The sequence below is a fragment of the Nomascus leucogenys genome, chromosome 3 (genome assembly GCF_006542625.1).
Source record: "Nomascus leucogenys isolate Asia chromosome 3, Asia_NLE_v1, whole genome shotgun sequence".
Classification (NCBI taxonomy): domain Eukaryota; kingdom Metazoa; phylum Chordata; class Mammalia; order Primates; family Hylobatidae; genus Nomascus; species Nomascus leucogenys.
In genome coordinates, this window is record NC_044383.1 from 94,142,331 (window position 1) to 94,154,484 (window position 12,154).

The window sequence follows — 12,154 nt, forward strand, 5'->3', positions numbered from 1 at the left end:
AATAAATTTTAAAAATCTGTTATATCCATACAACAAAATATTATTTGTGCATAAAAAGGAATGAAGTACTGATATCTGTTACAGTGTGAATGATCCTTGAAACATTATGCAAAGTAAAAGAATCCAGCCACAAGAGACCACATGTCAAATGATTCTTTTTATATAAAATGTCCAGGAAAGGCAAATCTATACAGACAAAAAGTAGATTCGTGGTTGCTTAGGGATTGGGGTTGGGGTGTGGGGTGGGTAATAGCTAAAAGGTATGTGGGAGGTTTCTTTGAGATGATGAAAATATTCTACAATTGACTGTGCTGATAGCTGCACGTATCTATATACTAAAAGTCACTGAATGCTACTTTAAATGGTGAATTGTATGATGTATGAATTATATCTCAATAAAGTTTTTTTTTTTTAAAAAGGCGTTTGCAGAAGTTCAGTGCTTTTCAGATGAGGCTATGAACATATTCTCAAGAATTATATACAGTCTAGTGTAACAAACACTGCGTTGGCCACCAGGACACACATAACCTAAGCAGCCGAAGGTTGTGCATGCTCTGTGCCGAATGCTATGCAGCTAATGAAGTGCTGCAGGACCCTGGAACGCTACATCTTTGCCTTGATGGCCTTGCTGCATCTCTTCCCTCTGGGTCAGAAGCCATCAGAAGGGAGATTCTAAAAAGGACCTGGCTATGGAGCGATATACTAGGCTGCTTTATGAATGGAGTGAGAGCAAGGAAAACGCACGTGTATTGAGCATCTACTATCTACTATCTACGATTTAAAGCCAGTAAGCAGTAAGGCTGCCATTACATTCCTTTTGTTGGGAAGTTCTCATAGTCTGGGATACCAATCCTTTTTGTGTCCCACATGTCAGGTGCTTTGGTATATGTGAGGAAGCTACATGCAGTATCTGGCATGGTGCCTGGAATAGAGGAAGTGCTTGATAAATATTTATTGAGTAAACATTTGAGCCAATGTTAGCTGTAAGGCTGCCGTTACACAGAAGACTCATTAAAATTGATATTTTAAAGAGCTTACATATAAATTCTTTAGGTAGATTTGTGATAAACAATGAAAAAAGATTGAACAAAAACAGTATCCTGCTTATTGAACACTTTAAGTCTAAATTAAATATGCCTACATAGTTCTGATAGTCTAAGGTAGAGAATGCAGATAATTCACTGATTGGCACTATAGTCAGAAAATACAGATGCAGATGGCAGATCATTCCCTTATCGCAAAGTGTGGGAATGGGGAACAAGGGAACATGCACTGAATGGATTTAAAAACTGTTGACGGTTGCCAGGCATGGTGGCTCATGCCTGTAATCCCAGCACTTTGGGAGGCCAAGGTGGGCGGATCACCTGAGGTCGGGAGTTCAAGACCAGACTGGCCAACATGGTGAAACCCATCTCTACCTAAAAATACAAAATTAGCCAAGCGTGGAGGCAGTCGCCTGTAATCCCAGCTACTCAGGAGGCTGAGGCAGGAGAATTGCTTGAATCCAGGAGGTGGAGGTTGCAGTGAGCTGAGACTGCACCACTGCACTTCAGCCTGGGCAACAAGAGCAAAACTCCGTCTCAAAAATAAATAAATAAAAATAAATAAAGAAACTACTGATGCCCGTGGGTGAGATCAAAGGTAATAAAAGCTAACCTCTGAGCTATGATACAGATGAATTAATCAGAAGGGAAAATAGGCTTCGGAGAGCATCAAGCAATATCTTCTACCCAGGCAAAGGATGTGCTGGTGGTTCCAAAGTCTGCCCAGGTGGACAACTGTCAAGACAAATCACCAAGCCCCAGATGTGGCTCTGTAAAAGTGGCTCCTGGGTGGCCACGAGTGAACAGCACGTTCAGATGCACACACTGTGGTGGCTTCCAGAACTGATGAAATGGATCTGTTCAAACCCGATTGAAACTGCGTTTTCCTCACTTTTCTGTAGAGGGGTTCTGATACATCATAGCTAAGCATAAAAGTGACAGATGCATTGATGGCCCTCATCATTCGGTGGCAGGAAGGAAAAGGACCTTCACAAGCACCCAGCCCAGCATTTCCCCAAATGTTAAATGCGTCCCACTGGCGGGACAGGGAACCACATGGGTGTTTTCGTTTCCTAGGATTGCAGAAACTAACAAACCGCGTGGTTTAAAACAACGGAAATTTATTCTGCCATAGTTCTGGAGCCTACCAGTCTGAAATCAAGTTGTCCACAGGGCCAGGCTCCCTCTCAGCACTCTAGGGGAGAATCCCTCCTGGCCTCTCTCTGGCCTCCCCTGGTGGCCAACAATCTTTGGAGTTCCTTGGCTGGAGACAGCGCTCCAATCTCTGCCTCCACTCTGGTGTTTTCCCTGCGTGTCACAATCTGTGTGCAAATTTCCTTCCTCTTCTAAGGACACCAGTCATGGGATTAGAGCCCTAATTCAGTATGACTTCCCTTTCACTTGATTACATCTGCAAAGATCCTATTTCCAAATAAGATCCCATTTCCAAAAAGGGTTCCAGATACCCGAGAATTTGAACATACACAATTCAGCCTACGACAACCAGTAAATGTTTTTTTATTGTCATGTATTTCAATGTACATCCACGACATATAATTAGCACATCAAACAAAATGATTTCACTGATACAGTATGATTGCTTAAGCTGATTAATGGCTAAGATTAAAAGACATGAGTTAATGTAAAGGAATATCTTGAGTAGATAGTTCTATAAGTCTTACTCAGACACAGTAGAAATTGTGAAGGTGGTAAATTAATATTTGGAATGCATTGAGCTAGCCCCAACCTACCTCTTCAGGCAGGGTGTTGTCTAGAAAAGAAACTATGGTAGATAACTGAGTCTTTTATTTGAAAGCTTCCCCAAAGAGATTTTACAATCTCCTTTAGAGTGAGGCCATTGTGCTATGAATCTCACTGCCTAGAAGTTCCTCCTTACATCTAGCCTCAATCCTTCTTGCTTCAGTTAAAACAAATGACTGCTGGACATATACCCTTTACACTATCCAACATGTTAGGTCACCTCGACATCCAACGTGAGGCAGATGAATTCTAGGTATGCAGAACTTCCAGGAGCTTAAGAATTTAATTGAACTGTGACATATGTTTGTTACCTAAATCCAATATTTAAAGTCAGTAAAAAGAAAGGACCAAGTCTGTATCTGGAGAGGGAGCCCCCACTTTTCAAGCACTTTTGTGGCTGACTGGTGAGCAAACACCAGATGGGGCCAGCCGACCTGCTGGAGGATCTAACTCCTGCACACAGACTCCCGGCAGACCACAGGGCTCACAGGTGAAGGCATTCATGGTCTTTTCCTCCTGTGTCTGTACAAAATCCTTTTCCATCTGAAAGAAGCTGTCTTGTCACCCTGGCACTGCTCATCAACAAGAGGTTCCAACCCAGCCTTTGTGAGGCCATTTAATTGCGGTGGAGAATGCCAGCTAAACAAAGCAAGGTCAATGAGTGGCTTTTTACTCACTTCTGTAACCCTCTGCGTCCAGCCAAGAGACTAATGTTGCCATTTATGAATCATTAAATCTTTTCCTCCAGAAAAAAAGAATAATCTGCCTTTTGCACAGTCACAAGAGCATGCTTAAATAGAAAGGAAAACGCACACGTGGCCCGATCAAAGAAATCTGCCACATTTTCAAAGTTTGGTGTCCTGGGAGCTTTCAGGACAGACTGATGGTCCTTTTTCACCATCACTAAACCTGCTTGTGGACTATGGTTCCCTCCAGCCACTGTGTATAAAGCCTGCCTATTAGTGAGGCCAAAGAACACTCTAGAACCATGTAAACCCACTCAAGCCTCAAGGCATACCTGTTTGCATATGAACCTGAACTGTGCCTAAGCCTTCCAGTTTAGGGAACAAAGCTTCAGGGTTCTGAGTCCAGAGTGTGTGGATTCCTCCCTTGCTCCCTGATCCCTGCTGAAGCCTGGGGTGGAGATAGGGTTAGGTAATGCCCCTGCATCCATGGCTTCCAGGACACCTGGGTGCAGCCCATTTCTGCTACAGTCCTGGAGGGTCAGGTGTGAGCCCCTGGAATGTAGAGAACCTCCAAAGAGAGGAGCAGAAAGAGGAAGAGGTGCAGGAGAAAGCCACGAGCCAGAGAGAGAAAGAGAAAGTCCCAAAACAGAGCAGCAGGGAGGGGAAAACGGACCTTATGTATAAAACTACAGATGCTCCTGACAGAGTGTCAGCTCTCCTCACTTAGGACACAAGGCTTAACTGCCTACAGCCCAGTGGGCTCGGACTATAGATTTTATTTTTAAAAATTAAACTGGCATTTTACTTGGATTCACTAACCAAATGAAGTCCTGAAACACAGCAATTCCACTATGCAAAATTATTCTCACATAATACCTATTAAGGCAATAACAGCCACAACATCTAGTCTCAGACACTATTTGTCATCTCTAAACAGTTCTGTCTGTTTGTCTCTCTCTCTCTCTCTCACCCCCCACTTCCCACATCAGTCTTCCCAGTTGAGGGAGCAGCTGCAGAGTGAGCCTTTTCCACCATCAGCACGGCCACCTTCCTCCAGACTGGGAGCCCTGCCCCGGCCTTGCTCAGAATCGATCGCCTGACCCCTTTGCCGGTCTGCCCAGCCCTGCCGGCCCCCACACCCTGCCCAGGCTATGGTCAGTGTCCTGTGGCCTCCGCGTGTGAACAGTTTGGTTCGGCTTGCTGACAGAGATGGCGGCATCAGATATTCCTAGCCCTGAAACCCAGATCAGAAAAGGCAGCAGTGCAGTTCGCAGATGTGTAGAGCTGTGGAGCAGCTACCCCTCTTTGCTTAGCCAGGTGCCATCACCTAGATAGTACAGGAAAAGGAGACCTGCGAGGAGAGGGGCAAGAGGGAGAAGGCGCAGGAAGCAGTAGCAGGTGCTCGTGCCAGCTGCACCTCTTTTACTCAGAGCCCAGACACAGGTGCTTCGGTGCCTACCTTGGTGGTTGTGTCTCTGCCACCCGGCAGCCTCTCCCGCTCTCCTCTGGGGGACTGCCAGTTTCCAGCACGTGCTTGGTGCTGTGGGATGCAGAGGGGCCTTCTGCTGTGAATCTCTAAGGGACTTCCTGGTGACCGAAACCCAAAGGTTTCCTCCCCTGCATGCAGCCTTTCACTGAGGCTCCTGTGGAGGTTTGCAGATTTTCTTTTCTCAAACTCAGTCCCGCCCCTTGTTCTTGCAGATAAGGGAGTTTTCCCTTAGGGCCCTCTGTGGCCTCCTGGCCCAGCCTTTCTGGTTCAAAGGGCACAGGGCCATACTACCTATGAGGCCGAGCATTTCATTCGCTTCAATTAAATTTTCCGTTAACTTGGTCTCTGGCCAGTATGGATTTTCTCCCTAAGGTTGTCTCTCCAGTTCAGATCACTCAGCCTTGAGAATCAACCTTATGACTCCCCTCTGGTCCATTTAAGTACATTTCTATTTTTTCTCCCTTAATGAGATGCGTGGCAACCAATCATAATTTTAATGCCTGACACCTGAACTTCTAACAACCTCTCAGATGTCTCTGGTTTGCCTAAGACTTTGTTCTAAGCCTAGGGGTTGATTTCCTCCTTTGGAAGTTTTGACCAAAGGCATTTTTGATCAAAGTCATCTGTTTGGGATAATGAATGGCCTTTCTGTGCTCTTGGGAGGAGAGCAAGTTCCATACCACCCTCCATATGATCTTGCAGCTTTGCCAAACCTCCATGCCAAGCTTATGAGAATTCCCAAGAGCTGGGGGAGGTGAAGTGGGTGAGACTTCCTGTGGTCACGCTGTTTCCTCCACAGCCCCCACACTTTTTTGGTCTTTCATAGAACCTTGGGGAAATTAAAAGTGGTCCTTAATCAGGAAAATGCTGAAGTTCCTGGAATAGAGGACACCTTGTAAGTTTCCTTTCTAAATGGACATCTTGACTTTGAGAGAGGTTCACAGCACTCCTAGCATTGCTCACTCTGGTGGAGCAAGTTGCTGTGCTGTGAGATGCTCTGCAAAGGGACCCATCTGGCAACAAACCAACAGCTCATGGGAAACTGAGTCCTGCTGACAACCATGTGAAAAAGCTGGAAAAGTGGATCCTGCCCTAGTTGAGGTTTGAGATGCAGCCTTGTGAGAGATTCAGAACCAGAAGGCCTGTGAGGCTGCACCTGGGCCTCTGACCCACAGAAGCTGTGAAACCATAAATGTTATTTTAAGCCCCTAAGTGTTGGGGGTAATTTATGACACAGCAAAAGATAACTAATGTGGACAGAAAAAGGGAAGCTGTTTCATTCCCCTTGATTCTGCATGTCCAGATTGGAAGTTGTCATTATTAACTCAGCAGTAGCTAGGATAGATCTGGTACAGAGTATCTGCCCACTTCTCTGCCAGGGAGTTTATGTTTGTTTGTTGTAGTTTTTTTCAGCAAAGGGTTTGTTGCTTATGAATGAAACCCAGAAAGCACCACTGTTAGGAGAGAGTTCATGAAGTTCATCTTAGAAGCCTACTGGTTTCCTAAGCTGCTTCAGCTCCTCTTGGCATGGTTTGCCATTCTAACCCTAGTTCTCATGCACAGACAACAGATAACGGCGTGAGTAGCCTGTAGATAGTAGTACCTTAGGGTCCGCCACAGGGGCTCAGGGTTGCGGTCCAGGAGAATAACCAAAAGGGGTCTCTAATACAACCTGTGCAGGTCCTGGAGGCCTTGAATGGCTGCATCTCATATACCCTGCCCCTTTGTTTCCATCAGTCCTTGTGCTTCCACTGTTCTGAGGGGTAAATCAGAGAACTTGGTTTCCAACCCCTTGGATCTACTTAGATGCCTGGCCCATCTCCCAGACCTACTCTTCTGTCAGAGGCAGGAGCCTCTTTGGACAGGCTCACCAGAAACACAGAACATCTTCTGCAGCGGACACAGACACAACTGTTTGACAGAGAGGCCGGGAGACCCCCTGCCATCTGGCCAGCTCTAATAGCTCATGGAGAATCGAGGAGTGGGGGAGCCACATGAAGGACTAGTTCACCTCACGGAACACAGGAGATTTCCAGTAGATTTTGTTATTTGAGGAGTGGGCATAGGGTAGAGGTAGGGGTGTCTTTCAGAGGATTCCTGGGGTCAGCCTTCTAGGAAGAAGGAGTCCATTCGGCCTCTTTTTTTCAGGCTCTTTATCTCCTCCACACCCCCAAACAGTAGAAAGCCTGCAAGGGGTTCACCACTAGCATCATTCTGCTCCTCAAGTCTCACGTGATGGCATCTTTAATCCACAAAATAATTTGTGATTTAGACAAGAAGAGTGTTCACTTCTTTTTTTTGTTTGTTTGAATATAGTTACTTTCTACCAAAATTTTATCAAAGGGATCAACATGACTCAATATTACATTAGTTCATACTGAAGATACCTTGGGCAATTAAAACAACTTAATTGGAACATTCATTCATTGGTTAATAGTTATTGAGTAAATAACTTCCTCAGTATCTACAGGACATGAAAGAGAACCTGAGCCTTACAATGCAAAGGGATCCAATCAATTGCTGGACATAGTGGAGAATCCATTTTAAATTCTATGAAATGCAGGCTTTTCTCTGGAGGCCCTTTCTTTACAAAAGAGATTATATTTTTCCCTTTTATTTCAATATTTTAAAATATGTACAGATATCATAATTTAATGAAAGATATCACTGAAAATATAATAAAGCTTTTCCTAAATGAATTTACATAAGCACATGGGAATAATTAGGATGAGGAATCCTGCCCTGGAGAACACTCCCTATTCCACGGTGTCAGGGTTCTAGCTCGGCCTCTATGGCCCTAAGTTTCGGGAAAAATATGAAGGCTTTTGTATTTTCTACAAAACTTGTGGACACTTTTTAGTTTTGTTGTTGTTGTCGTTGTTGTTGTTTTTGAAAAGGAATCATGCTCTGTCACCTAGGCTGGAATGCAGTGGCATGATCTTGGCTCACTGCAACCTCCACCTCTGGGGTTCAAGTGATTCTCCTGCCTCAGCCTCCTGAGTAACTGGGATTACAGGCATCCACCACCACACCCGGCTAAGTTTTGTATTTTTAGTAGAGACAGGGTTTCACCATGTTGGCCAGGCTGGTCTCGAACTCCTGGCCTCAAGCAATCCACCCACCTCAGTCTCCCAAAGTGCTGGGATTACAGGCGTGAGCCACCGCGCTCGGCGTGGACACTCTTTTTCAAAGTTTTCATCAAAACCTTCTGCAAGTATTCTTAAGACCAGAGCTTGTCAATAGTTTATTCTCCTTCCAGATGACCCCCTTTCCAGTGCTCAGCTTGAGAATGAGACAGCTCATTTGTCCATGTGGCCCTTGGCTGTGACAGAACAAATACAGCTCCACAATGTTCCAGTCGTGTGGCCTGCAGTGGGACACAAGCAGGTGCAAAGGCATCTGCAGGAATGCACCTCCCTTCATTCCTTTCCTTTCTTTCTGTTTTTGAGGAAGGGGGGATTCCAGCTCTGTTTTTTTTTCTTTATTTTTTTTATTGTGGTAAAATACATATCACATAAAATCTTGACTAGACACAGTGGCTCACTCCTGTAATCCCAGCACTGTGAGAGGCTGAGGCAGGTGAATTGCTTGAGGTGAGGAGTTCGAGACCAGCCTGGCCAACATGGCAAAACCCCGTCTCTACTAAAAATACAAAAATTAGCCAGGTGCGTTGGCGGGTGCCTGTAATCCCAGCTACTTGGGAGGCTAAGGCAGAAGAATCACTTGAACCCTGGAGGCGGAGGTTGCAGTGAGCCGAGATGATGCCACTGCACTCCAGCCTAGGTGACAGAGCGAGACCTTGTCTCAAAAAAATAAATAAATAAATTACCATCTTTACCATTTCTAAGCGTACAGCTCAGTGATATTAAATACATTCAAAATGTATTTATCTATCTCCATAACTCGTCTTGTAAAACTGAAACTCTATACCCATTAATCAAGAACTTCCCCTCTATTTCTTTTCTTTTTCTACCATCATTCCACATATTATTTCAAACACCAGATCAAACTCTGCCACTGTCTGGTGGAGTAGGCTACTCGCGTGGGTTTTGTAGAAATGAGGAAGTTCTCCAGGCAGCTGGAATGATGGGCTCTGCCTGCCCCATGGTTGTCATCCAGCCCCGATGTAGCCAGAACACAAGGACATGGGGAAAACATCCCGTGTGGGAAAGGAAGGAAACCCAGGAGGAGAAGAGAATTGATCTTCCTAGAGTGTAGTTTCCTCCTTGATTTTGCTAAATGAGGGCTGGGGTTTGTTGTGTTATTTCACATCTTTGCTAGAAGCAACACAGGTGTACCACAAGCCCCTTGTGGACATCTATTGTGTGCAGTCAGCCCTCTGAGCTGAGGAACAGGGACGCACACCCCACCCAGCCAGTGCTGGATAACAGGCCTTATGGACAGCGGGACTGGAGAGGAAAAGCAAAGGGCCAGGGATGAGAAGACCTGCTCTCAGTTTCCTCCCTGCTGCTATCTTGTTGTGTGTGTGGCTCTGAACAAGTGACCTGGGCCCTGTGCACCTCGCTGCATTACAAACGGGGGAGCTCAGTACTATCTGCCAACTGACTAAATGGATGGGTCCCTGTAGTGAAACTCATGCCTCTTGATGAACCCTGTTCCCTTTTAAAAATAAATGATCTTTCGTAAAGATAGACATTCTCCATATATTCTCTGTAATGTTATTCTATTAGATAAATGTGTTGTTGGATAGGAAGCAGGTTTGATTTCTCAATGCTGAGTGTATAGATTCAACCGTAACGGAACACTGTGAGTGACTATTACTGGGAGGGTGTTCTGGTGCCTGCTCAAAGACCACCAGCCAAGGAAGGAAACAGTAAGCCTCAAGAATAAATGTCCGTTCTCATCTTCCACCCCCTGCCATCTGTATATCAAAGAAGCTACTCAGCAAAAGTAAACAATCTGTCCCCATTATGCTAAACCTTCAAAAGGCAGGAAACCAGCTACTAAATTAGATCTTGCAGAAGAGTTCAACTCTCACATTTGTGGTTTCCAAAGATCTCCTACTCTTGGTGAGCAGACAATTTGTTCTGTTGTGTTGCATAGAATTCAAGTCAGTAGGTATTTACTGCGTATTTGCTGTGTTTCAGGCTCTGCTGGGGACCCCCAGGTCTATCTAGCAGGAAGATGAGATCTGGACGCAGAGTCCTGCAATATAAAGCAGAATCAAATGCCATTGTGGACGTGGAAATAAAGATCTGGGGAGAAGAGAGGAATATCTTCTTGGGATTGGGGAAGGTTTAAAAGGCACCAGAGACCACGCTTCAGGTGCTTGCTGGCCATGGGGAGAAATTTGTCTGTTTGTCGTCATTCTTTCCTATCTTTCACCCTCTTCCCCAGATGTGCAAGCCTTGTCTTTCTCCCCTGGATTTATACAAGTGCCACCTCGATCCAACCACTCTGCCCTTCATGCCCTTCTCTTCCTTTCCAGCCCACAAAACACCTCCACTCGACACTGGATCATCTTCAGGGGCAACACTTATAGCAGAGAAGAACCATCTTAGCACAGACAGACTTACTGTACTGAAAACTTGGAATAAGTTTCTCTGTGTGAGCAGGACTCTGCCAGCCCACCCACACTCTATCACTCAGGGTGTGGCCCCCACCCTATCAGCTGCACCAATATCAGCAGCACCAGTATCACTTGGGCACCTATTAAAAGGCAGACTGTCTTGTGGAACAATAGACAATGCAGGCTTGTAATGGTGAGCAGTTGGGAGGGAAGAGGAGAATTATGTAATGGGTACAATGTACATTATTTGGGTGATGGGTGCCCTAAAAGCCCTACCTTCAGCACTACCCCACAAACTTGTACAAATAAAAAATTGAATTTAGCTTAATTAATTTTTTTTTAAAAGAAATGCAGGCTTTCAGGCCCCACCCCAGATTTACTGAACCAAAAGCTGAATTTTAGCAACATACTCAGGTGGTTTCTGCACATTAAAGTTTGAGAAGCACTGGCTAAAGCATATTTATGCTTGGGTCTTTTTAAATTTTAACACTCAAAGGCAAGATAACATTTTCCCCCTGGTCATCTCATGACTTCTGACAGAGCCACCAATGTTATCAAATCCGTCTTTCTGCCTCCATTCTCCTAAAACACCCAGGGAGCTGCGTTACTTCCTCGAACACGAACCACCTCCAGATGTCAGCTAACAGAATTGGAGGGAAATAACTAAGTTCCTGGTCTCAGGCCAAGAACTGTAACCTCCAGGCTGAATTCAGGCAGCGGAGAAGCCTGAAGGCTGATTTTCCCTAAGCACAGGAAAAATATCATTTGAAAAGGGAGTTTATAACTTCAGGAGGCCGAAGCGGGCAGATCACCTGAGGTCAGGAGTTCAAGACCAGCCTGGGCAACATGTCGAAATCCCTTCTCTACTAAAAATAGAAAAATTAGCCAGGTGTGGTGGTGCACACCTGTAGTCCCAGCTACTTGGGAGGCTGAGGCTGGAGAATTGCTTGAATCCAGGAGGTGGAGGTTGCAGTGAGCTGAGTTCGCACCACTGCACTCCAGCCTGGGCAACAGAGCGAGACTCCATCTCCACAAAAAAAAAAAAAAAAAAAAAAAGCGAGAGTTTATATTTCAAAGGTCTGTGGAAGAGATGTGGAAGAGCCCTCCCTCTTCTTCAAGGGAAGAGGTCTTGCTTCTAATACAGCCACTTTGTCTTGGTGTCCATACCTTCACCTCTGGGAGGCCCTTGCTAATACTTTGAGGGTAACCTGCCCTCCTGCTGTACAGGGCTGTTCTCTGCCACCTCCAGCCCAGAACTGTCAGCCTGTAAGGGACCAGGGAGAACATCTTGCTCCTACTCTTCCGGGTGGCCAACATTCCCACCAATGACCCTAACAAGTCACACATATTTGTCACCAACAATGGTGAGATCATTATCACCTACCTCCCAAGCAGCCCCTTCAAGTTCTGAGAGGCTTTGACATTTCAAAGCTCTTTACAATGTCAACTCCACCTGACTCCCAAGGGAACTCTCTTCCAAGAGTTCCAGCTGGTTATTTAACTGCCAAGTTCTCTACCTGGGAGAGTGTTCCTTAAATGTATGCTTCTCTAATGTGTCTTCAAAACACCTGGGGATCTGGTGTTTGAAAGTTTGGGAGGGCCACTAAGATTTTTGTCTTTGGTGGGTGATAGCAATGCCCTTGAC

At 45.4% G+C, this 12,154-nt stretch overlaps 1 protein-coding gene across 3 annotated transcripts in view; it reads right to left on the reverse strand.

Moving 5' to 3' along the window:
- The window catches only part of SCML4 (Scm polycomb group protein like 4), a 121,387-nt gene that overhangs the window by 24,575 nt on the left and 84,658 nt on the right, over nucleotides 1-12,154 (reverse strand). Inside the window, exon 1 of one of the 3 annotated variants that reach the window (XM_012505926.2) lies at nucleotides 4,950-5,371. The exons of the other annotated variants lie outside the window; for them this stretch is intronic. The gene's annotated coding sequence lies outside the window, so the exon portion shown is untranslated. Of the gene's footprint in view, nucleotides 1-4,949; nucleotides 5,372-12,154 lie in introns of those variants that run through there. 3 annotated transcript variants of the gene reach the window in all.